The sequence below is a fragment of the Schistocerca piceifrons genome, chromosome 2, assembly GCF_021461385.2.
Source record: "Schistocerca piceifrons isolate TAMUIC-IGC-003096 chromosome 2, iqSchPice1.1, whole genome shotgun sequence".
NCBI classification, from domain to species: Eukaryota; Metazoa; Arthropoda; class Insecta; order Orthoptera; family Acrididae; genus Schistocerca; species Schistocerca piceifrons.
The window spans coordinates 643188543-643213421 of record NC_060139.1 but is presented as its reverse complement, the minus strand read 5'-3'; the positions used below and the strand labels follow the sequence as shown (position 1 = coordinate 643213421).

General features: G+C 43.8%; 1 pseudogene; it reads left to right on the top strand.

The window, feature by feature from the left end:
- The first annotated feature begins 263 nt into the window (after positions 1 to 263).
- LOC124778940 lies at positions 264 to 381 on the top strand (annotated as a pseudogene).
- Positions 382 to 24879: the final 24498 nt, after the last annotated feature.

Here is a 24879-nt window from a genome sequence, read left to right as displayed (position 1 = left end):
TGTTTCTTTGGACATGAATGCATGCATGTCCAAACGAACTTTGCATCGTAATCAGAACAACACAGCCACTGCAATATCGTATTTACAAAACTTTTTCACACTGCCCTCCGCCCCCCCCTCCTTCCCTCCCCCCCCCCCCCCCTCCTCCGCCATAAAATGATGAAAGGAAAAAGGTTTGTCGCTAGCTACATTTCCGTTGTTCATGCAGTAAAACTTCAGCATCAGACATGCTGTTTTAATTTATTAATTCCTTACTACCAACAGCCAACGGCCTTGCCGCAGTGGTAACACCGGTTCCCGTCAGATAACCGAAGTTAAGCGCTGTTGGGTTGGGCTAGCACTTGGATGGGTGACCATCCGGTCTGCCAAGCGCTGTTGCCAAGTGGGGTGCACTCTGCCCTTGTGAGGCAAATTGAGGAGCTACTTGTTTGGGAAGTAGCGGCTCGGAAACTGACATACGGCCGGGAGGGCGGTGTGCTGACCACATGCCCCTCCATATACGCATCCAGTGACGCCTGTGGGCTGAGGATGACACGGCGGCCGGTCGGTACCGTTGGGCCTTCATGGCCTGTTCGAGAGGAGTTTTAGTTTAGTTTACTACCAACTGTGTTCGCAACACAATTTGCAAAAAAAATGGCTCTGAGCACTATGGGATTCAACTGCTGAGGTCATTAGTCCCCTAGAACTTAGAACTAGTTAAACCTAACTAACCTAAGGACATCACACACATCCATGCCCGAGGCATGATTCGAACCTGCGACCGTAGCGGTCTCGCGGTTCCAGACTGCAGCGCCAGAACCGCGCGGCCACTACGGCCGGCCCACAATTTGCAGACAATATCCACACATACTACTGAATGTATCTGCAAAATTATATCGTTGCTCTATACATAGCTCAGGAGATATGACATTTTAGATACGTAAAAAACTAGCTCCTGCTTAAAATGGCGCACAGTAAAACTTCAACATAAGGAATGATGTTTCAATTTATTGTTTATTTTCTACTAATTCTGTTCGCAACCCACTTTGCGGACACTGTCGAAATTAACTTTACACTGTGACAGACTCACACACGCGACCCCGAACTGAGTATGACACATAGGAAAAAATCTCTTACAAATGGACGACTGGTCCATACTGAATGACGTAATCGACAATGTGTCACATACCGGGAGTAGAACCACTGACAGCCTTCTACTGACTCTCCCATCTGATGCGGAAGATGTACAAGACAGGCGAAATACCCCCAGATTTCAAGAAGAATGTAATAATTCCAATTACAAAGAAAGCTGGGGCTGACGGGTATGAAAACAAGCGAGGCAATACTGACGCTACGACTTATCTTAGAAGATAGATTAAGGAAAGGCAACTCTAGACAGATTTTGACAGTGTTAACTGGAATACTCTCTCTGAAATTATGGAAGTAGCAGGGGTAACATACAGGAACCGAAAGGCTGTTCACAACTTGCGCAGTAACCAGACGGCTGTTATAGGAGAGGCATGATGTCTCAGATATGGGTCTGTAATTCTGCGGGTCCGTTCTTTTATCCCTGTATACAGGAGTAACCTGCGCTTTTTCCAGTCGCTAGGACTTTGCGATGGACTAGATTCGTGGTAAATGCAAGCTATGCAAGGGGACAATGACATAAAACCGAATTGCGATTTCGTCCCGATCTGGCGGCGTACTTGTTTACTACACCAGACTGGTCGACGAGTGACAGGACCAGAATTTTCTCGGGTTCTCGGCAAGATTTTTCGGTAAGGTGTGACGATGGAAGTTGGTGTACGCTTCGTGCATTGCTATTTTTGCAGAAGCATTAATCTATATTAAGTTTTGCTTGTCGACATGTCCATCTTCTTTTTTTAGCTGAAATTACATGTGCTTCCTCAGCATTTTCCGAATTTTGTTATTAAACCACGGTGTGTCTTTTCCGTCCTTAATCCACTTACCCGGTACATATTTCTCCGGAGTGCGATATACAGTCCGTTATTTTTGCCCATAATTTTCCTTCGTCCATCACATTGGAATTAAATGATGTCCATTCATTGTCCAAGGCGGATGCCAACAACTGCTTATCTGCTCTTTCCAGCGCAAATAATGACTTAGCCTTCTTGATGGATTTATTAAGTAACCATCTATGATGACATCGTGCTCATTAACCCGCGTTTCTGTACCAACACTGTCGATAAGGTCGGGTCTGTTCGACGATACAACTGAATTGAAGAACTAGCTGGTCAAGACAGTTTTCAGAAAACGTGTTCAGCACTACTGCACAAGACTGTCTGTACCAACTGCAGAGAATCCTTATCCGTCCTAGTCTATACTCTGCAAGTTAAAGACGCCTCCAACTACTATTGCATGCTCTGGGCATTTCCGCGCAACTTATCGTATGCTTGCTTTGTATGATTCTACAACTGTAACGGCGGAAACGGGTGGCCGGTAAAAAGACCCGACTATTAACTTGAGTTCGCCTAGATCGGTTACTAGTGTCCAGATAACTTCACAGACTCGATTTCAACCTCAATAGAGCCAATATTTTTGTCGGGTACAGCGAACACTGCCCCTCCTATGGCGTCTAACCTGTCTTTACGATATACGTTAAGTGTTTCCGAGCTTTTTTGCTTCGAGTTTCATCTAACTCTCGGTTCTGAGAATAATTTGAGCACGATAAATATACTGGAGGCCAGTAAATTCTGAAACTTTGTTACGAATGCTCTGATAATTTACTATACTTTGCACGCGATTTGATTTTGCTCTCTGCGTATCGTATGGCGAGCGTTCATCACACGACCTCCAACTATAAAAATGGCTCTGAACACAATGGGACTTAACAGCTGAGGTCGTCAGTCCCCTAGAACTTAGAACTACTTAAACCTAACTAACCTAAGGACATCACACACATCCATGCCCGAGGCAGGATTGGAACCTGCGACCGTAGCGGTCCCGCGGTTCCAGACTGAAGCGCCTAGAACCACTCGGCCACAAAGGCCGGCACCTCAAACTATCGCGTAACCAAAAAATAAAAAGACGTACTCTGCTATCCGACACTCTTCTTCCTGTGTGGAGTGCACCGCTAACCTATCGAGGGAAATATTACACCTGACGACATATTAACGGTATCCAGTCTACTGATTTTTTATATTTTTTTATTTTATTTTATTTTATTTTTTGTTTTTTGCTTGCCTTTATTGTTGTCTTAGATTTGCTCAGATGTCATTTCACTTACTTTATTTACTCTGAGAATCATCACAAAGGTATGCAGCTGCTGCTACAACTTATTTCTTTCACAAATAAATGTAAGCTGTATGTTTGCACTTCACAAAGATTTAGATTCTCCGCAGTCAACGTTTGAAAAGATGCTGAAATATATGAACGTTTTATCACAGCGTCCCGTGCGCACCAGTGTTGTCAAGTTCGAAACTGAATAATCTTGTGCTTATTTGACAAGAGACAAGGAGAACTACGAAATAGAAGTGAGTCTCGGAAAATTCTCATGCTGCACACTATCAGGACACTCCACCATCTGTTTAGTTCAGCGCACGAAAATCTACATTTTTAATTTCCCTTGCTTGTAAATATTGAATGTATTTTCCTTTAGCTCAATAAGTAGCTAACTTACTTCAAGTGTAACGTACACTGAGGTTAAAATGAGAATAGTAACGTTAAATAAGAATACTTTTTTGCAGGAAACGAGTACAGACATTTATCATTTTCGCACATAGTAAAACAGGGTACGTTTCTCACAGAATAATATCGAAATTATGAAAGTATTACACCATATAAAACAATTTCTTGTTTCACACCAAATGGGTATGCTTACGTTGTTAACGAATTGTTCCTTCGCTTCTTGGTTGTATAATTTCATACTTAAGGAGGGAAAGAGGAGAAACTGTGTTTTGTTACATTATTACCCATTTATTACTAACCAGTTTTCGGCTAATTAGGCCATCAGCAGGTAACTACTACGCACTGAACACCTATTATCAACAGTTCAAGGCCTACTTTACTATACAGAAAAAATGAACGGCAGCAGCACTCCTAGTGGCCTGGCAGTGATATTTGAATACAAGAAAACATAGTGCGAAAATCCGTATTTTTAATTCACTTATAATTTGTGGGTGGGCCTCGTAACGTACTAGTCAAGTGCACGCCTGGAAACCAAAACTTTTTTTTACATTCAAAAGTAATAATTATATTCGAGAAATTTCAATCAAAAACTAAGATTAACCTCTTGTAGCTGGAGTTCTAGTCACGTAATTTTTTTTAATGACGCCACGGCCGCCTTTTGACTACAAAATTATTTATTTGTAAAACTCAATATGTCGAAAGGTAAAAAGTATCTTATATGGCATGATAAACTAGCTGTTTTCATTGCATTTTGTTCTTGATTACGTTTTCTTGAGAGTACTGCAATCTTTGAACTGCATTGTGAATACGTTACTCGTAATATGCATTATTTTTGCATGCATCCGTTATACTGGATGGAGTAAATGATTCCATTTTGTTTTTGTTTCGTATAAAGCAAAAGTTGATTTTGTCACATAGGGATCTGTAGACATTAGTTCCTGCCTACGAATCGGTGTGTGAACTGCCCGATTAAAATGCATCGCAGGTATTATGGAGTTCTCCATTAAATGCGGCGAGAAAGCACGAAGACCTGGTGTGAGCTAAGGTAACGAAGAATACGAGAAAAATACTTAAAATGTATTTGTATGTAGCAGTTCACATAAAAATTTGTAGGCAAGAACAAATGTCCACTGAACAGTATCCGACGAAGTCATTTTCTGTTTTAAATGAAACAATAACATGGAATCATTTACTCCACCAAATATTACACATCTGAGCAAGACTGAAGCAGAATACAAACAACGCATTCACAATGTAGTTCAAAAAGTGAAATACACAAAATAAGTCGCAATCAGGAATACAATGCATTGAAAGCAACTTCTCTTTACTACGGAACGAAAACAGATGTGGGCGACTTTAAATCACCCAAAACGATGAATGGATTGATAAGCGTGCAGAGCTCCAATTGGCCTGACAGCGAACCAAAGTCGTGTTACCGGAAGTCTTTATTGTGGGCTAGCATCGACAAAGACGTGCAAGAAACCGAATTGTAGTCCTCAAACCGTGAAAAATAAAGATATTAGTAACTGCTGCACAGAATCTTTGGTCATAGCACTATGCACGAAATGTCTAGTCGAGTTCTCATCACTTGTATTGTGTGCCCAAAGGTGTTATAAACAAATACTGATGTAACAAAACGCAATTTGTTTGAAGTACGTATCTTATTTTCATAATAAAAGGGAAGTAGCAGTGGAAATGTTACAACATTTTCGAATATGATTGTTTCTTTAAAAAAAAAAGAATATAAACCTGTCTTACACAGAGCTGATCCTTAACCAGTCAATCAAGTGGTAATCTACATTCGATTCACTGAAAGTGGGTCCAACAAAGCAGTTTTCTTTCGTTGTGTCACTGGGACAGAGACCGTAACACGCGATCCTTGAAGAAAGCTGGAAGCAGTGGCTCGACCTACTTCGCAAAGTCGCTCTCGGTGGGTTTTTGCAGCGGGTGCGATGCAATAAGAAGACACCACGATTCGGCAACAGCGCGCGGTCCCTGAGCGGCGTTCACGTGTCTCTGACACGTGAGTTGAGCTGCGGCCTCGGCCTTGGACACGCCGCACAGCTGGCAGCCCGTTCCCCTGGACGCCTAGTCTGCAGCGGCTGTTGACGCGACGTGTTTACTGTTTGCTCGGCTGGGCTTGGCTCGGATAACGAGTTCGGGAACTGCGTTACGGCGCCCATCGCAGGCGCCACAGGAGGGACCCACCAAGGGCTGCAGCGGGTAACTGTCCGCAACTTTCAAAACAAGTCAGATATCGTAGTGAAATGAACTACTCCAAAAGAGGTTTCTGCCACATGCATATCTGCGAACTTGTATAATTCGGGGGTCGATGTGAAAGAATAAGCCTTATGAAACCAAAAAACTGGAAGACACCGTTTTATAGTTTTTTTTTTTATTACCCGAATATGTTTCAACACTTTATGTGCTGTCTTCAGTGGAATACACATTTATTATCTTTTTAAAAAGTTATTGTTACATGGAATCCTTTTTTGTAGGTTGTATGAATTTTTGGTCAAAATGATTTACATTTGCAAACGAGTTACGCTATCAAATCACCTGGTGTATCCGGATACTACCCAATTTTAAATGCTTTTTTTCAACAGCCGATTGCAAATTTACACAAAAAAAAAATTGGACTTCCATGTCGAATTGCTATTCTGTGATGTGAAGTGTCATCTGACGGACTGAATTCGAAATGGGCATAAAGTGGGAGAGATGAAAACAGATTGGCAAAACTTCGAGCGATCGTTGACTATCGTGGCACCGTGACTTGTCGCGTGGTCGTGGGGCATCATTGATGTTACGTGTCGTGAATAAAGAGAATGTTTCGAATATGCCTATAGGCTGATGAATTAAATCACCTAAATATATTGCCAAGTGAAGAGATCAAATCGGCAACGAGATCAACATTTTTAGAGAGTATCTATTTTTTGAGAGTACTTATCTGATGGAATGTGTGATTTCATGATCAATTGTTCTGGAGACGAATATTCAGAATTTTTGAACATTATCAGTACTTTTTTGCAATCCCTGACCACAGCTGCGGAAATTATATTTTTCTTATTAAATATAAGTTTGAATGGTGGAAGAAATAGATTTTCTGTATAATGTGTAAAGAATTTGTTGATCGTGAGCTATAACTACAAGGATTTCACTTGTTCTCAATGCCATGATTACATAAAATCCAAGAAAAGCTTACTTAAGGAGGTTCAAGGAAGCGAGAAATATGATTTTGTAAAAAAGTAAGCCATTGTGATACACATAAAGATGGTTTGTAATACCCCCGATCTTTTCTTTTGGAAATATGGCAGCACTAAAACGAGCGTTTATTAGATTGTCAAATATTTTATACTAGTTTACGCACGATATATGGTTAAGACGTCACTGTGTATAGGCATTATGTTGGTCGCTTACGCTATGACGTTTCTACAAATAGCTCACATTACGCTATATGGTGTGTATGCTGGTAGTTTGCATGTACCTCATATTCTCAGCTTGTAATACGCAAACAAAGAAACGTTTTCAGCTTTTCCCTCATTTCAGACAGTATCGCGTTATTTAGCTTTTTACTTACGGTTTTTCTGGTGTGCTACTTCCCTTGTTTGTGACGTGTTAAAGCTCTAATTTCTTTTTCTGTTGTAATTTCTTGCTTCAACACACTCATTTGATATAATTTATTAGCAAATCACAAGGTTTGTCTGCCATTTTGCGTGTTGCTTAGAAAGCACAAGATTTATGCCGCCATTTCACGTATTATTATACCCAAGTGGCGGTGTTTACCCGTATTTCGTTGTTTGGGGAGTGGTGCAGGATTTCAAAGTTTTGTTGACTTTTGAGAGGTTTAACTTGGTTTGTGTGTATGTGTGTGTATGTGTGAGAGAGAGAGAGAGAGAGAGACTGGAGAGTGAGTGATATGGAGGACGTGGAGGAAAATATACGTGGCGTGTTTTTTAAGTAAGCACCGTTTTGAAATAAAAACAAAACGAGTAGATTTTTCTCAGCAATTTTATATTTACATCAAAGCCTGTACTTTAACCAATTTTTTACATCATTCTCACCAATATTAGGCACTTATAATCCCAACTAGCTCTGAATATCATCCTCGTATAAATCTGTCCCTTGAGCATAACTTTCGATAATTTAAACGTTTTGTAACAATTGCATAAAGCACAGTTCTTGATGCCTATAAACGGTGGGATAGTACGGAAATTGCTGAGAGCTTTGCAAATACGGCCATACGAATTTGCATGATGAGGAACGAAGTTTATGATCTCGTCGCTACTGACAATTTGGGGCATACAGTTGATGAAGAGGTGAGAAAGAACAGACGCTTTACAATTTCGACGTTATATGAAGAGTTCCTCAAGTGTCAAGAAGTGTGCTCCGATAAGAAAAGTTTGCTTCTTCTATTTTTAATTCAAAACGGCACTTATTTAAAGAAACATGCCTCGTTATTTACAGAGCCACCATATGCCGTTTGGGGGGATTGGTGCTGAAACATGTATCGGTAATGCCGGCCGCGGTGGTCTAGCGGTTCTAGGCGCTCAGTCCGGAACTGCGGGACTGCTACGGTCGCAGGTTCGAATCCTGCCTCGGGCATGGATGTGTGTGATGTCCTTAGGTTAGTTAGGTTTAAGTAGTTCTAAGGTTCTAGGGGGACTGATGACCACAGATGTTAAGTCCCATAGTACTCAGAGCCATGTATCGGTAATAATAAAACTATAAAATGGTGTCTTGCTTAAAGCGTAATCCAACTCCAGCAGAGAAAATAATAAGAGCTACAGCATTCAAATAGAAACAGCACAATAACGAAAGTAAAGGCAGTCTATTCGAAAGTGCACACCAGCGAAATCAAAATATGCTGCTGGTAACGTTCAGCAACGTGTTGCCTTATGTTGTACATTGAAGTATACTTCGATCTTCCTCCGGAGGCTGTCAACATGATGGCCGAACCGTTGCTGCAGAAGCCTATCCTACTCCTAAACGACCGGCTCTCCTGAGAGCATTTACTGTGTGAGGAGCGTTCCTGCCACAGCTGGCCCCAAGCCTTCTCTGTCGGATTTATGTCAATAGATACCAAGTGGCACTTCATTCGTTTGATTCCTGCCACCTGCGGAAAGGTGCTCAACAGAAGGCCGAGATGTGTTAGTGCAGTATCGTCTTGAAAGACGAACCATTCGCCAAAATGTTGACTATTGGATAGAATAAAGGCATGGACGACCATGTCCGGATGCTGCACAGCCCTCAAATCATGCATCATTGACAACGATGAAAGGCATCCGCTATCGTACATGATACACCCCCCCCCCCCCCCCTTTCTGTCTAACCTCTGTAATTGCAAGCCTCGGACGCGCATTGCTACCTGCTCACCTTCACATACTTCCACGATGATCATCACGTGTCAAGACAAATCCTGTACTCGTCGGTGATGAGAATCTGACGTAATTGATCTGGGTTCCATTAAAAGCTTTCCCTTGCTCATTTTCTTCTTACACTACAGTGCTGGGACTTCTGTACTATGTACAGACTTGTTCAGAAAAAAACAGAACACCGTGAACGACTAGAGGTAGGACGTTCATATTCACAGAACATGAACATTAGTATGTTCAGCAGAAATGATTAGCATTTCGTCGCCTCGGTTCAGCATGTTGGGATTGCGATGGGCCCTGATAACTTGTTCCATGCGTGACGGCATCGAAACATATAAGGCGTGAATGGCATCCTGTGGTATAGCCCTCCCTGCTACATTCATCTGATTCCAAAGTACATCTGTGGTGGTTGGCACTGGTCACAGCTCTGCACCCGTCATTTCACCATATCCCACCTATTTTCGACTGGCGACATACCTGGAGATCTGGAGGGCCACGTCAAAAGACTGACGTCCTGTGACATAAAGAAGGCACATGTTCGTGCAGCAACATGTGGTTGTACATTGTCTTGCTGAAAAGTGGCGTATGGGAAGTTGTGCAGAAGGGGTATGACTATGCCTCATAGGATGTTATTCACGTAGGTCTCACATGTCACAGTGCCATGGACATGCACCAAATGTTATGTGTGGTTGTACCCAACAGCATCCCACACCATAAGGCCTTGAGTTGGCAAATGCAGTCACTGTGATGCCGCTTCCCCCGTATGTGGCGAACCAAAAGGCGGCCATCATTTTCAAACAAGCAGAACCTGGATCCGTCCAAAAACACTATCTGATGACATGGCGGCCGGTCGGTACCGTTGGGCCTTCATAGCCTGGTCGAACGGAGTTTAGTTTTTAGATGCCGTTTCTACCCCAGAGACCTCGTCCCATACGCCGTTGCTGTTTATCATGTTTCTGCACATTCGACAAAGGTAGGAGGAGAGATGAACACGCGCACGTTATCCAAGCCGTAATAAACGGCAACGGACTGTCACCCCTGATAGTGTACAATGTGTTCCAGTGTTCCGCCGCCATTCGGATGACGTGTCGATCTTCTCGGAGGGTGGTCTGGGTGGTGCGACTTAATTCATCTAGCTGTGTTCTACGGCCTTCCGTAAACCATTCTGTAGATACCCGTTGCACTGCTCGAACACTTCGTCCCACACGAACAGCAATTTCCCGGATGGATGTATCACATTCTCTCAAGCCAATAATGCGTCCTCTTTAAAACTCATTGATTTGTCGGTAGGGTTCGCGCACACGTCTGCGAGGCATTCTGCACGTCTGCTCAGGTCACACTGATTCATTACCTTCGGCTCATAGTGACAACGAGAAGCAGAGGCACATTTTACCGGTAGGTTATGCTGCGCCGCGATATCAATGTAACCTTGAACTCGTAGGCCAACATGGGTCAAATGCTAATCATTTCTGCAGCCCGTTCAAAGTGTATTCTTTTTTTCTTCCTGGACATCAGTGTGTACCACTAAGCGACTATCTTGGAAACCAGAACCTGGTACCAGTTGCAGGTTGCCTGTCTAACGGCTCCCAGTGACAACAAAAATTTGGTTTTCTATAAACCCTCTCACTCTATGCCCTTGGTGCAGGAGCCACGATATATTTTCAGAAGGCAAAACAGTGTAGGCTGCAAAAATACCGAAAGTTTTGTTGACACGTTTCACCTTCTTGAGGCATCATCAGAATTCATATGGGAACTGCGGGTAACGCAGATCCTGTATGAATTCTGAAAATACTTCAAAAAGGCGAAACACGTCAGTTAAGCTTTATGTAACCTAGACTATTTTTCCTCAGGAAAATTTTATTTTCAATATTTCGCATAATTACTGACAGAATTTAAAATGCTGTCATAATCAACTCATTGAGTGGTTTACTCCTATATTAAAAGTTTAACCCAATAAAACAAGTGTTTCAGTTAGACACTATGTGCTTGTCTTGAGCAGTGTAAGTGAAGGCGCTCAAATACCCGGACTTCATTCATCCAGTATTTGGGAATGAGAGCATTTAGCGACTTTCGACAAACTTAACATATAATTTCAAACATTTTCGAAACATTTCTCGCTGACACTCACCGAGGAACGATGAAAGGAAAAAAGTTTATCGCTTACTTCATTTTCGGTGTTCGTGAAGTAAAACTTCAGCATAAGACATAACGTTTTAATTTATTACTCCTTTACTATCGACTCTATTAGCAACACAGTTTGCAGACAGTAACCACATATGTCACTACATGTACCTGCAAAATTATGTCTCACATTTAGTTCTGGAGATATCATGTCATACACGTTAAGATGCGTGAATAATTTGCTTTAGCTTGATATGAAGTGCAAATTACCCAGCATGAATAATTTGCTTGTACTTGATATGAAGCGCAAGTTACCTAGATTTTACTTGTCCATTGTTTCATATTGAGAATACTTAGCGACTTCCAACAACTTCAAACTTTTTCTTAACTTTTCGTCGCTTACATGCTTATCAACAAATGTTTAACACATTTACTCGTTTGTAAAGTAATCTCAAGTTTGAAGCTGTTTTATACATCAACATCAACAAAAGCAAAACAAGGATAATGGAATGTAGTCTAATTAAGTCGGGTGATGCTGAGGGAATTAGATTAGGAAATGAGACACTTAAAGTAGTAAAGGAGTTTTGCTATTTGGGGAGCAAAATAACTGATGATGGTCGAAGTAGAGAGGATATAAAATGTAGGCTGGCAATGGCAAGGAAAGCGTTTCTGAAGAAGAGAAATTTGTTAACATCCAGTATTGATTTAAGTGTCAGGAAGTCATTTCTGAAAGTATTCGTATGGAGTGTAGCCATGTATGGAAGTGAAACATGGACGATAAATAGTTTGGACAAGAAGAGAATAGAAGCTTTTGAAATGTGGTGCTACAGAAGAATGCTGAAGATTAGATGGGTAGATCACATAACTAATGAGGAAGTATTGAATAGGATTGGGGAGAAGAGAAGTTTGTGGCACAGCTTGACCAGAAGAAGGGATCGGTTGGTAGGACATGTTCTGAGGCATCAAGGGATCACCAATTTAGTATTGGAGGGCAGCGTGGAGGGTAAAAATCGTAGAGGGAGACCAAGAGATGAATACACTAAGCAGATTCAGAAGGATGTAGGTTGCAGTAGGTACTGGGAGATGAAAAAGCTTGCACAGGATAGAGTAGCATGGAGAGCTGCATCAAACCAGTCTCAGGACTGAAGACCACTACTACTACTACTACATGGGGGTTAGAGTCTCTACGACTCGTTGCTTTACCGGGTGTTCGCAATGGACGCCTAGTGTGTAGAAATGGACAAAACTCTTTGTTTTCTGGGATCGGGTTGGAAGTACTCACTCACTGGAATGGAACAGCTCTTTTTCGTGACTCAACATCCACCGTTCAGTTACTACAATGGAAGGAATGCACGTTGCCTTTATAATTCAGTTTAACTGTACCCGTATTTTTAGCTTATTTTTACTTCTTTTGAAAGAATGTAGAAAAAGGATTAATAATTTCCTGTTATATCCGTTATAGTTTTTAAATTTCTTGAAACTTCTATACTTCGTCTTCAGTAAAAATTAAAAATATTGCAACGAAACTCTGAATATTATAGAGTTGAAAATTATAAGTATAAGACTTCCTACCTTTTTATAATTTTATTCAAAACAGAATATGATTGAAACTGACTTTTTACTTACTGAAATTGTGTAAGTTATGATAATCTGTGTGTCCAAGAGGAATGAACTTCCAAATGTTACGATTTACAATAATATTTGAACAACTTCATTTGAAGTGACTCGGTTTCCATTCGCACTTCATATTTGTCCTTTTGAAAAGCTACACTCACAGGACACCGGCGTAGCGGGTATGAATATATTTTGAGAGCCAGCTGGTGAACTGCTGTCTACAACAGTTATGTGGATTCCTATAACTGTAAGGAATAACTACTTCTAGGTAAATATGCCATTATAAACATGTCTCATCAGAGAATCGCTGCAGGAGCTGGGTTGTGAGTGGCCTTCTTGGAGTTGACTTATGGTATCATCGCTACTCCAAATTGAAGAATGATTAAATCGTGCAATTGTTGAATGCTATGTAGTGTAGTAGTTGATGTCTAAATAGTATAACGTCACTGAAGCATTAAGGATGAGTAAACTGAGGAAAGTGCTGGTCCAAGATGTTCAGAAGGTGCAGACTCTGTTACGGAAGAACAAGAAGACGATCGATGCCATATGCATAACATCAATAAAAGGAGAGTGGGCATTATGCCAAGAATTTCGATGTCGTCAGCATCATCTTTCCTGAAATCACTGACCCCAGCATCAGTCTTCCTGGAATTCCCCTCTTCCCCCATACCCCGGAATTCTATCCACCACCTATATGGCCAATGGCGCTGCAAACGTGCGTCGACGTCATCATTCTCTCAGCCAATTGCTTTGAGTCCCTACAGCACTGGCGTTTCAGCCATTAGGGGGCAGGGGCGGTGAGCTAGCTCAGCCGCCCCTCCCCCCACCACAAAAAGACATCCCTCGATCATTTTTAATTTGTTTGTGTGAGCGCTGTCATTCGCCATCTGAACTTCGTCCAGTCTGAAGGGCCGCCAGGAGCAGCAGCGATCAGTTGGGAAGAAGAAGACTATCAGCAAGGACACTCTAAGGACAAAATAAAAACGACGCACCATGACGGAGTTATGCAAATAGGTCACACATTGATATTCATACAGGTATGGAAGGGAAATGCAAATTCATGAACTTTGGCGGCCGATAGATGAATGTGTGACGCTGCAGCGCAATTTCACTGCGCGATTGGTAAGAACAGTGAACAGGCGACACGACGATCCCAACGCTTAAAAGGTTTTGCGAATGTCATTCCATGTACTCTGTTGGGCAGTAGCTATGCCTTGTAGAAAGCCGTGTGAACAATATTAGCAGACGTCAACATTTGAGAGGGGGTGTGTAGTTGGGCTCAAAGAAGCTATACGATAAGCTCGTTTATTCGAAAAAAGCGTATGGGGCCTGGAGATGGCAAAATGAGTTGGCGAAAGTGGTTGCGTTTGAAATAAAATAAAATAACTTAAAGTATACGGCTGCTAGTAAAGTTTATTGAATTGAAAAATGTTCGCAATGTTGTCAGGCAGATTGGGCCTGGAATCTCATAGACGGGAGTAGAATTGTCTTCAGTGATGACTCCAGTAAACTGACCTCCAAAGACCGATGAAGACGGGTCTGGAGACATCCCAAACAGCATTGGGAGACCAAACTGTCCGTCCCCAGTCATACTGCCCAAACATCAGGAATGATGGTCTGGGGTGCCATTTCTTTTTATAGCAAGACCCTTTTGGTTGTCATCCGTGGCACCCTTACAGCACAGCGGTACATCGACGATATTCTACACCACAATTTCTTGCCCTTCTTGTCAAGTCGTCCCAGCTAACATTTCAGCAAGATAATGACCGCACCTACATAGCGAAAGTCTCTACTGCTTGTCTTCGTGTTTGCCAAACCCTACCTTGGCTACCAAGATTGCCTGATCTCTCCCCATTTGAGAACGTATGGAGCATTATGGATATGACCCTTTAACCAGCTAGGCATTTGATGATCTAATGCGGTAATTGGACAGAATTCGGCATGATATCCCCCAGGAGGACATCCAATAAATCTTCCAATAAACGCCAAGCTAAATAACTGCTAGAACTGCTTGCATGATGGTCAGAGATGGGCCAACATATTAATGAGTTGCACAATCTGTGAAGCTCTTTCTCTGTAAAAAATTAGCTGATTTTTCTGAAACTGTAATAAGTTGTTTGTCTGTACATGTACATCACATTTACTGATCTCTGCCCCATTCTGATTATTCCTTCGTGCCGCTTCGTTCTTTTTTTTTTGTCTTAGAATGTATTTTATCCATTCATTTCTAATTACTATTCTTATTCTTATTATTACTGTTATGTAAGTGTTTCATTATACTTAGGACTTTGTTATTATCGTTACAGATGAGGACACGCAGGTGCTCCTGCTTGAACCATAGCGGCAGCAGCATCAGCAGCAGCAGTCACTCTTTGCAGGATGTCTTCCTGACTTATCGAACCTGTTGTTGGTTAACTATGCTGCAGCACAATCGAAGCTGGATGTGAGTCTTACCTAAGTGACAGCAAAATACGCTATTCACCAACAAGTACAGTTTGTTTGAAGGTGGATTTAAGCATCTGAATGTAGGCCTGGTACCTCACACTGACTTTGATGTGCTGATAAAGGAAGAGAATGTTCAACATCTTGGTACTAGAGTGCAGTATGTAGGGCGCAAATCGGACTATCTGTGTAGTACGATGATGTTCGTAGTGAGAAAGATGACAAATGAATACAACCCAACACAGACTTCTATTAACATCGCCATATTAGAGGGTGTGGCATCAATTGTTGATATGTATGGAGAGGAAGCGGCTGAGTTAAAATCTGAAGCGGTAGTCATATATATTAAACATTCTAGAGCGTTGAATTTAAACGACCTGCGCAATTCTTTACTGTTGTGGCAGAGAAATTGAGCCAGTATTAGGGCTGCATTATGTGACTAATGACTATTTGCATGAGCACAGTGTGAACATAAATCAGTTATACTGAGTTTACGGGAGTCATTGAATAGAGATACGCACATACACACATGGCGGTAGTATAGCATACACAAAGTATAAGAGAGCAGTGCAGTGGGAGATCTGTCATTTGTACTCAGGTGATTCGTGTGAAAAGATTTACGGCGTGATTATGACCGCACGACGGGAATTAACAGCTCTGACTGCGGAATGGTAGTTAGAGCTAGGTGCATAGGACATTCCATTTTGGAACTCATTCGGGAATTCAGTATTCTGAAATCCACAGTGTCAAATGTGTGCCACGAATACCAGATTTCAAGCATTACCTCTCATGAGGGACATTGCATTGGGTGAAGGCCTTCACTTAATGAGCGAAAGCAGCAACGCTTGCGTAGAGTTGTCAGTGCTAACAGACAAGCAACACTGTGCGAAACAACTGCAGAAATCAATGTGAGATATACCACGCACGTATTCCTTAGAACAGTGCGGCGAAATTTGGCGTTAATTGGCTATGACGGCAGACGACCGACGCGAGTCCATCCACTGACAACACATCACCTGCAGTGCCTCTCCTAGGCTCGTGACGATATCAGTTGGACCCTCGGCGGCGATTGGAAAACCATAGCCTGGTCAGATGAGTCCCGATTTCGGTTGGTAAGAACTGACGGCAGGGTTTGGTTATTGCACAGCCATGGACCCAAGTAGTCAACAAGGCACTGTGAAAGCTGGTGGTGGCTCCATAATGGTGTGAGCTGTGTTTACATGGAATGGACTGGGTTCTCTCGTCCAACTGAACCGATCATGTTATGTCCTAGCCAGTAATGCCACCCGAGCGCGCTGCCAAAAGGTTGGCAGCATCAAAGTCCGCATAAGCAGCGCCAGCGAGACAGCAAATCGCCGCAAGTCTGCGTGCGCCACCGCTGGCTTTTGGCTTCTTAAGCGCTGGAGTCGCGAGCGCTAGGACAGTTCTGTATTCGCCGCTCAGTTGTATACTCGCCACCGAATTGTGTACTTGCTAGTCAGTTGTGTGTTCATTGCAGCAGAGTTGTTGTTTGTCGTCAGCCGACGCTGACCTAGCCGCTCCGACTCGAACTAGACAGATCTCTGTAGACACGGAGTTCCCTATTGTGTTTCTGTATCTTCATCAATAAAGATAAGTACCGACTTTTATTTAATCAGAGTGTTTGGGGTTTCATCTTTCTGTTTACTGTTCCAGCGGACCGGTCGGCCCGCTATTAAAAGTGTGGCGGTGACTTCGTAAGCCATTTCTACAGCCAAGTGTTTGTCGCTACGAACACCGCCACAAAACTGGCGACGAGGACTGCCGAACTCGTGTGCAGGGCTGGTTCAACTTGTTTCTGGTTATACTAAATATAGTGATAAACTTTTGGGGGCTGGTTTAATTTGTGTTCACTATGTCTGCCGAATTACAACAGTTGATCTTGTTACAGAGTCAGCAAATACAAAGTCTGGTGGAAGCAATCGCCAAACAAGCGGCTAATCCTCCAACACAAAAGGAACAAGCACGGGCAGCACCACAGTTCCGGGCTTTTGATGACTCCAGAGAAGAATGGCGAGAATATTTCGTGCAGTTGCAGGCGCACATGACAGTCTACAAAATCACAGGTACTGAGCGGCAGCTTTATTTAATTTCCACTGCAGGCGTGGAAATCTATCGACTACTTTGTAAGTTGTTCCCGGAATCCCAGCCAGAAGCTTTAGACTATGACGTTGTTGTTAACAAGCTTGCTGAGTATTTCGAGTCGCGAGTTCATGTGGCAGCAGCCAGATTCAAGTTCTTCAGATTAAAGAAACTGCCACATCAATCTAATAAACAGTGGTTAACAGATTTACGGGGCCTCACCCGTCAGTGCCGATTTAATTGTGTGTGTGGAGCTTCCTACAGTGATGTCATGTTACGGGACGCTATTACTCAAAACATTGCAGATTCTCGTATTCGTGCTGCTATCTTGAAGTTGCCTGACCCGTCATTAGAGACTGTGATGAACATCATTGAAGCCCAAGATACTTTTGACTATGCTGAGTGTGAGTTAGATGAGCCATGTATTTCTCAAATTGCCTGTGCTAAGCAAGTTAGGTCACGCCCGCGGCCCCACCGGCAGAGTCAGACTGTAAACACTAGCCGGCCGCGTCATGTTAAACACATTCGTCAGCCGCGTGTGCAAAATGATAAAGTTAAGTCTTGCCCTAAGTGTGTTCTTGCTCATCCTCGTGAACGTTGCCCGTTGAGAAACGTGGTTTGTCACTTTTGTCAAAGGAAAGGACACATCCAGACTGTTTGTTTGCGTAAACGCAAGAACAATTCTAGTGCTGCCCAGCCCATGGATATTCATGTTCTTCAAAGCCAGCCCGCCCAGAAGGTCGCGTTTAAAGACTCTGCCACGGTTCGTGTGGGTAATAAACTTGTTCGCAATAAGCCACCCACCCAGCCCTCTGCTATGCGACCCAAGCGTAATTCAAACGCTGTAAACAGTAATGTACAGACTGCACGTGAAGCGGGAGTTGTTGTTCCACCCGCCCAACCCACGAGTTGTCGTAAGCAGCGACCACGCGCTAAACGCGCTGATTTTGTGTCTTCCGCCTCCACTGCACCGATCCAGAGACAGTGTAATAAACTATTTGTGAAGCTACGCATCCAGGATAAGACTTTCAATTTTCAATTAGACATTGGTGCGTCTGTGACTCTCATCAATAGTGCTACGTATGCGGCTATCGGCCGCCCTAAACTTTCAGTGGCAAAACATTCTTTGGCTACTTATAGTGGAGAACGAATTCCTGTGTTAGGTGTATGTAGCATGCCAGCCACATTCCGTGGCAATACAAAAACAGTTTCATTCACAGTGCTCCGCACTACAGACAGTGTAAACATTTTCGGATTAGACTGTTTTGACTTGTTTGGCCTGTCTATCCAAGACAATGTGTTGCAAATTAATTCTATTGTTGTTCCTCAAGACAGCATAACCGAGTTGTGTAAACGATACAGTGACATATTTAAAGACGAACTAGGTTGTGCTGCGAACTTTGCCGCTCATATTACGTTAAAAGATAATGCTCAGCCTCGATTTTGTCGTGCTCGTCCAGTGCCTCACGCCCTCCGGGCACCTGTAGAAGATGAACTTCGTCGTTGGCAAAACAACGGTGTTATTCAACCCGTTTCAGCGAGCCAGTGGGCTTCTCCCTTAGTTATTATAAAGAAACCGTTGGCAAGTTACGTTTGTGTGCTGATTTTAAGTCGACAGTTAATCCTCAGACTGTCATTGATTCTTTTCCTTTGCCTCGACCGGACGAGCTGATGGATAAGTTAGGGGAAGCTCGTTTCTTTTCCAAAATTGATCTCTGTGAAGCATATTTGCAATTGCCCCTCGACGAGCAATCACAACAGTATTTTGTCATAAACACGTCGTTGGGGTTGTTCCGTTTTCTGCGTTTGCCTTTTGGTTGTGCGTCAGCTCCAGCTGTTTTTCAGCGTTTTTTGTCACAACTTCTGGCTAATGTGCCATCGTGTTGCAACTATTTCGACGATATTGTTGTGTCCGGTCGGACGCCTGCTGAACATTTCCGTAATTTGGAGTGTTTGTTTAAAGTGTTGTCTCAGGCAGGCCTACGTTGCAACATCGATAAATGTTCATTTTTCCTTACGGAGATGGAGTATCTGGGACATGTTATTAATGCTCAAGGCATTCATCCCTCCCAGTCACATTTAGCAGCTATTCGTGATTTGCCCGCCCCTCGCAATCTGAATGAATTGCAAGCAGTTCTTGGCAAATTGACATATTATATTAGGTTTATACCTAATGCATCACAGATTGCTGCACCGTTGCATCGTCTCCGCCGTAAGAATGTTCCGTTTGTGTGGTCAGCTGATTGCCAATCAGCCTTTCAGCAGCTTAAAGAGGCTTTATTGAATGATAGTTGTCTGGTCCATTACGACCCTAACAAGCCTCTGGTGTTAGCTTGTGATGCCTCTTCTTTTGGCCTCGGTGCTGTGTTGTCTCACCGAGTCGGTAACACCGAACGTCCTATTGCGTTCGCATCTAAATTGCTAAACAAAGCTCAGTGTAATTATAGCCAATTGGACAAGGAAGCGTTGGCTATTGTGTTCGGTGTCACAAAATTCCATCACTACCTCTATGGTAGACCATTCTATTTAGTAACAGATCACAAGCCCCTGACGTCACTGTTTCATCCGTCTAAACCAGTTCCTCAGTGGACAGCTCAGAGGCTACAACGTTGGGCTCTTTTGTTATCACAATACCAGTATGAGATACTGTATCGCCCTACAGCTCAGCATGCAAACGCTGACGTGCTTTCTAGATTGCCGATTGCTGCGGATGATGTCTTCGATTCCTCTGACGACTCTTGCCATCAGATTGACGCCGATGAGCATCAATCCCTCCGGGATTTTCCGATTGATTATCGTCAGGTGGCACGTGAGACAGCTACGGATCCTCATCTGAGTTTACTATTACGTTTTGTTCAACGTCGTTGGCCGTCCAAGGCAAAGGACATATCGGATCCTGTGGTTCGTCGCTATTATCCGCAACGTCATCTGTTGTCTGTTTCACACGGAGTTTTGCTGTTACACACCGAGAATGACCAGCTTCGTGTAGTGGTTCCCCAAGTGCTCCAATCCAAGGTCCTCGACTTGTTGCATCAAGGTCATTGGGGAATGGTCCGCACCAAGCAGCTTGCCCGCCGTCATTGTACATGGATCGGCATTGATAAGCAGATTACGCAGATGTCTACAGATTGTTCGACGTGTGCCGAACACCAAGCTGCTCCGCCTCAACGCTATTTTGAGTGGGCACGCCCTGCCGGTCCCTGGCAGCGAGTACATATTGATTTCGCTGGTCCATATTGGAATTCTCGTTGGCTCACCATGATAGATGCATTTAGTAATTTTCCGTTTGTTGTGCCCATGCAGTCTACAACGTCTGCACAAACTATACAGGCGTTGACTTCAATTTTTTGTATTGAGGGTCTTCCAGAAGTTTTAGTGTCTGACAATGGTCCACAATTTACCTCTGCTGAATTGAAAGTTTTTGTTCTGTCAATGGCATTCGCCATGTTCTTACTCCGCCGTTCCACCCTCAATCGAATGGTGCAGCGGAACGTTTTGTACATACATTCAAGGATCATATGGACCGCCTTCGTGCTACGCACTCTCGTAAGCAGGCCCTCATCACGTTCCTGTCGTCGTACCGGACCACGCCACGCGACGGCCCTTCGCCTGCGGAGCTTCTCCACGGCCGTCGTCATCGCACCCTACTACGGTTGTTGCACCCCCCGGATCGACCCGCCGCTTCTGAGCATCGCACGCGTTTTCAGCGCAACGACGCCGTTTTTTTCAGAGTTTATCACGGTCGCCGTCGTTGGGAACGTGGTACCGTGATAAGTGTCCAGGGTCGCGGTTTTTATACTGTTCACAGTGCTACTGGGGTGCACAGGAGGCATCAGAACCAGTTGCGCCGCGCTGGCCGCCCGGATTCTGCTGCTCGTTCTTTGTCCACAGATTTGGTCCGCGGCGGGTTCCAGCCGCGCCTTCCGACTTCGCTGCCGCCCCCAGGGCAGCAGCAGCAGCCGTCGCCGCTACCACGCCGACAGCCCGTCCCATTGATGCCTCCCGCGCAGCTTCATCCGGGAGCAGCCCAGGTGGTCGCTCCGGCACCTGCGGTCCCTCTTCAGTCGCCACCGCCTTCGGAGCTGATGGGCGTCGACCCCTCAGCCGGGCCGCCTTCCCAAGCGGTGGCTGTGCAGCCTGTCCTGCAGCCGCTTTCCTTGGGCTCCCCCAAGGAGTCTGACACCGCAGCGCCTTGTCCGGCGCCCACTCAGCAGCCGTCGACGCAGCGTCAGGAGATGCTGCCTCTCTTCGTGGGTCCCGACGCCCCGTCGCGTCCAGTACCAGAAGCTGCGCCCGTGGTCACAGGCGTGCACCCTGACCTCGGTTTTCAGTCGGTGTTTCCCGAGGCCCCGTGCGGCCAATGCTGGGGTGCGGACCGGGGACTGCCACCGACAACAGTCTCTTCTGCTACGCCTGCGGCCAGACCTCTCCCCCGCCGTCGACGCTCGCCACGTCATTATTCAACGACGGTGCGGCGATTTGGGGGGGAGGAGTGTTATGTCCTAGCCAGTAATGCCACCCGAGCCCACTGCCAAAAGGTTGGCAGCATCAAAGTCCGGACGCCGTCCCATAAGCAGCGCCAGCGTGACAGCAAATCGCCGCAAGTCTGCGCGCGCCACCGCTGGCTTTTGGCTTCTTAAGCGCTGGAGTCGCGAGCGCTATGACAGTTCTGTATTCGCCGCTCAGTTGTATACTCGCCACCGAATTGTGTACTTGCTAGTCAGTTGTGTGTTCATCGCAGCAGAGTTGTTGTTTGTCGTCAGCCGACACTGACCTAGCCGCTCCGACTCGAACTAGACAGATCTCTGTAGACACGGAGTTCCCTATTGTGTTTCTGTATCTTCATCAATAAAGATAAGTACCGACTTTTATTTAATCAGAGTGTTTGGGGTTTCATCTTTCTGTTTACTGTTCCAGCGGACCGGTCGGCCCGCTATTAAAAGTGTGGCGGTGACTTCGTAAGCCATTTCTACAGCCAAGTGTTTGTCGCTACAAACACCGCCACAAAAGATCACAGGCTGGAAATTGTGATGTTCGGCTACGTGGAGATCATTTGCAGCCATTCATGGACTTAATGTTCCCAAACAATGATGAAAATTTTATGGCTGACAATGCCTCATGAAAGAACATTCTGGGCAATTCAAACAGGTAGTTTGGCCACCCAGTTTGCCTGACACGAATCCCATCGAACGTTTATGGGATATAATCAAGAGGTTAGTTCATGCACAAAATCCTGCACTGGCAACACTTTCACAATTGTGTTTGGCTACAGAGGCAGCATAACTTAATATTTCTGCAGGGTGTAAGAGGTCCATGAACAAGGAATTTGTTGCTAGCGCACTCGAGCAGATGTAATTTCGATGGATTGCTCACGCGCTGCTTGCGATATGTAAGCTATAAGAGAATCTCAGAACAGAGAGCAGTGTTGTCAGCAGTAGAAACTGTGTAGCAGTACGAGTAAGCAGTTGCTAGCGAGCAGTCGTGTGTATGAAGTTGGCTGGGCCGGTCGTGGGGAGCGATGGCGGAGCCTGAGCGATATAATATAAGGTAAAAGCAGCCTCGCCCATATGTAGTATTGTTATATCAAGTCCCATGTAAATGTTTAAAAAAAATCTCTTAATAAGAATCTTTTTTATAAAAATTAACTTTTGACTATCATTCATCTCAATTTAAAGAATTTACTAATTTCTCCAATCCATGGTCATCCCGATTATTGTAAAGAAAAATCAGTCGTTTCCTTTTGTACATGACAAATGTGCCGGCTGGCATTGCACTGGGCTGTGCCAGAAAAATTTCATATAGGAGCAGACATATATGCGTTACCCGGCGACCTTATTGAGGTAATATTTTTCAGTTTATTCAGAATGATCTTTCAGGGCCATGACGCAGCACTGCTGACGTCCAAATTTTACGAGTTTAAATTCACAGTCGATTATTGAAAGGTTATCTATGAGTCACATTTTTTTATTAGGAGATTAGTCACATTGTATTATTGGTATGTTACGGAATTCATTTATTAGGAGGTTACGCTGAATGTGAATTATAAACAATTATATTTTTACTGTTGGGAGGTTTCGGAAGTTTTCTGCTGGGAGGTTACAAGGGGACTTCTAACGATTTTTTGAATCCATGCCACTTCAAATTTCTGCACTGCACCAGACAAAAGGAGGCGTGACACAATATTAGACTTATATGACTTTTGCCACTTCACTGTAGAACAGTGTATAAAAGCTGGTATTCATTGGACATCAAAACAAGCAATAGAAACCCTGTAAGTATAAAATCTGTGGAGTCCAAATTTTCTGAAGGAGTGCCTATGTATGTAAATCCACCTCTAGGCCTGATATATAAGCCATACACAGAACATTGACTTAATTGATCTGACGAGACCAAACCATATTACCATAGTGTCATTGCCTCCTCACAGCTGGCATAAATTGCAGCCGTTGGATAGGACGTTTATGGGTCCTTTGAAAGTCTACTACAGCGAAGAAGTCAGACAGTGGCTAAGACAAAATCAACGGGCTCTCTGTGCTCATGACATCATGGCGCTATTTGGCAGAGCTTACGTCAAATGTCAAACAGCTCAAATTTCTATCAGTGGTTTTAAAGTTACAGGGATATAGCGCTTGAACAACACACTTCTCTCAGATCCAGAATACATTGACGAAGCAAAAAAAAGCAAACATCTTTTTATGAAACCGCTAAGAGACAACCGTTGATATCAGACAATCCATCAACTTGTTTGGCAAACCAGGCAGAACCATTCAATCTAAACAAGCCATCGACATCTTCAGCAGCTCAGCCAGTGCCATTCAATCCAAACACGCCATCAACATCTTTGGCACATCAGGGGTTGACTCCACCACCATGTGGTGCATCACCAGAATTTAGCTCGTCTTCCAAAAAAAGTCCATTCGACAGATTTCCGGTCCCGCATATCAAAAAGCGGACCTCTACCAGGGGACAAAAAGGTTGTAGTTCTGTTGTGATCACTTCCTCACCCTACAAAACACTACTGGTTGAAACTCAGAAAGCTAAAGAAGAAAAAGAAGACACAAAGCAACAGAGACGTGGTCAAGGAAAAAAGGGCAGTCGTGGTTGCGGTCACGGTTCCGTGTGAGTCGGATCTTCAGGAAAAGGAAAAGCACCAGTAAAAAAGCTACTTCATTTCAAGACAGAAGACGAGAAATACAGCAATGAAGATGATCATGCCAGCATGCCTAGTGGAACGTCTGAATTAGAAGTCATACCAGGAGTTACAACTTCCCAAGATGATGAAGGCGCAGGGTGCATCTTATGTTCTGGAAAGTTTTCAGAGGACACAAAACGAGAGTTGTGGGTCACGTGCCTGATGTATAGCTTGTGGGCACATACAAAGTGTGCAGGGGGTGAAAAAGACAATTATATTTGTGACCTTTGCCGCTAAAGGCAATTTATTCATAAATTGTTCGATTTTTGTTTCCATTTTGTAATTTTTTCTACTTCAAAAAACGTACTTGGTTTCATTAAAGCAATACTTATAACCTTAATTGAGTTTTATTTCACTACGACTCATTTTCATTGATATTTAAAATATTTTAAAAGGGGTCCGAATAAGGCA